Source organism: Oryzias melastigma, unplaced genomic scaffold, assembly GCF_002922805.2.
Source record: "Oryzias melastigma strain HK-1 unplaced genomic scaffold, ASM292280v2 sc00482, whole genome shotgun sequence".
NCBI lineage: Eukaryota > Metazoa > Chordata > Actinopteri > Beloniformes > Adrianichthyidae > Oryzias > Oryzias melastigma.
Window position 1 is genome coordinate 18,663 of NW_023417076.1, and position 2,187 is coordinate 20,849.

The window sequence follows — 2,187 nt, forward strand, 5'->3', positions numbered from 1 at the left end:
TATTGGGCTATATAAATAAAATTGAATTGAATTGAATTGAATGATTAGTAGTGCTGAATACAAAAAAAAATTCTATATTTTATGTCAGAAAAACTATCCCAGTTTTTTGAAAAGCCTGCCCTTTACAAACCTTTTTAGAATGCAAAAATACTCAGAATACGTTAACCCCAAGTTTCTAAATGCATTTCTCTCTTACCTTGCTTCAAAGATTTTATAGGTTCTATTGAGATTTGAACTCAGATCACTGGATTCAAAGTCCAGAGTGCTAACCATTACACCATAGAACCAGGAGTAGTAGAAATCACTAAAAACATCTCTATATTTTATGTTTGACAAACCATCCCAAATTGAACAAAAATTTGGCCTAGACAAACCTTTTTAGATTGCAATAATACTCAGATTATGTTAACCCCAAGTTTCTAAATGCATTTCTCTCTTACCTTGCTTCAAAGATTTTATAGGTTCTACTGAGATTTGAACTCAGATCACTGGATTCAGAGTCCAGAGTGCTAACCATTACACCATAGAACCATGAGCAGTACAGCACAATAAAAAAAATATTCTATATTAAATGTTAGACAAGCTATCCCAATTTGAAAAAAAAAAATCTGGCCATGACAAACCTTTTTAGATTGCAATAATACCCAGATTATGTTAATCCCAAGTTTCTAAATGCATATCTCTCTTACCTTGCTTCAAAGATTTTATAGGTTCTACAGAGATTTGAACTCTGATCACTGGATTCAAAGTCCAGAGTGCTAACCATTACACCATAGAACCATGACTAGTAGTGCTGAATACAAAAAACAATTCTATATTTCATGTTAGAAAAACTATCCCAATTTTTTGAAAAACCTGCCCTATACAAATATTTTTAGGTCGCAAAGATATTCAGAGTATGTTAGCTCCAAGTTTCTAAATGCATTTCTCTCTTACCTTGCTTCAAAGATTTTATAGGTTCTACTGAGATTTGAACTCAGATCACTGGATTCAGAGTCCAGAGTGCTAACCATTACACCATAGAACCATGAGCAGTAGAGCTGAATGCTAAAAACAAATCTATATTTTATGTTAGAAAAACTATCCCAATTTTTTGAAAAGCCTGAACTTTACAAAAACCTTTTTAGATTGCCAAAATACTCAGAATATGTTAACCCCAAGTTTCTAAATGCATTTCTCTCTTACCTTGCTTCAAAGATTTTATAGGTTCTACTGAGATTTGAACTCTGATCACTGGATTCAGAGTCCAGAGTGCTAACCATTACACCATAGAACCATGAGCAGTACAGCACAATAAAAAAAATATTCTATATTTAATGTAAGACAAGCTATCCCAATTTGAAAAAAAAAATCTGGCCATGACAAACCTTTTTAGATTGCAAAAATACTCAGATTATGTTAACCCCAAGTTTCTAAATGCATTACTCTCTTACCTTGCTTCAAAGATTTGATAGGTTCTACTGAGATTTGAACTCAGATCACTGGATTCAAAGTCCAGAGTGCTAACCATTACACCATAGAACCATGAGCAGTACAGCACAATAAAAAAAATATTCTATATTTTATAATAGAAAAACTATCCCAATTTTTTGAAAAGCCTGCCCTTTACAAACCTTTTTAGATTGCAAAAATACTCAGAATATGTTAACCCCAAGTTTCTAAATGCATTTCTCTCTTACCTTGCTTCAAAGATTTGATAGGTTCTACTGAGATTTGAACTAAGATCACTGGATTCAGAGTCCAGAGTGCTAACCATTACACCATAGAACCAAGAGCAGTACAGCAGAATAAAAAGAATGTTCTATATTAAATGTTAGACAAGCTATCCCAATTTGAAAAAAAATAATCTGGCCATGACAAACCTTTTTAGATTGCAATAATACTCAGATTTTGTTAACCCCAAGTTTCTAAATGCATTACTCTCTTACCTTGCTTCAAAGATTTGACAGGTTCTACTGAGATTTGAACTCAGATCACTGGATTCAGAGTCCAGAGTGCTAACCATTACACCATAGAACCATGAGTAGTAGCGCTGAATACTAAAAACAACTCTATATTTTATGTTAGAAAACCTATCCCAATTTTTTGAAAAGCCTGCCCTTTACAAACCTTTTTACATTGCAAAAATACTCAGATTATGTTAACCCCAAGTTTCTAAATGCTTTTCTCTCTTACCTTGCTTCAAAG

At 33.0% G+C, this 2,187-nt stretch overlaps 6 non-coding genes across 6 annotated transcripts; all 6 read right to left on the reverse strand.

The window, feature by feature from the left end:
• Positions 1 to 215: 215 nt before the first annotated feature.
• trnaq-uug lies at positions 216 to 287 on the reverse strand. Its single transcript has one exon. It is a non-coding gene; the product is annotated as a tRNA-Gln (tRNA).
• Positions 288 to 459: 172 nt separating this feature from the next.
• Positions 460 to 531, reverse strand: trnaq-cug. The gene has a single exon. It is a non-coding gene; the product is annotated as a tRNA-Gln (tRNA).
• A 177-nt stretch (positions 532 to 708) lies between these two features.
• trnaq-uug lies at positions 709 to 780 on the reverse strand. Its single transcript has one exon. It is a non-coding gene; the product is annotated as a tRNA-Gln (tRNA).
• A 175-nt stretch (positions 781 to 955) lies between these two features.
• On the reverse strand, positions 956 to 1,027 carry trnaq-cug. Its single transcript has one exon. It is a non-coding gene; the product is annotated as a tRNA-Gln (tRNA).
• A 425-nt stretch (positions 1,028 to 1,452) lies between these two features.
• Positions 1,453 to 1,524, reverse strand: trnaq-uug. Its single transcript has one exon. It is a non-coding gene; the product is annotated as a tRNA-Gln (tRNA).
• Positions 1,525 to 1,947: 423 nt separating this feature from the next.
• On the reverse strand, positions 1,948 to 2,019 carry trnaq-cug. The gene has a single exon. It is a non-coding gene; the product is annotated as a tRNA-Gln (tRNA).
• Between the last annotated feature and the right edge of the window lie 168 nt (positions 2,020 to 2,187).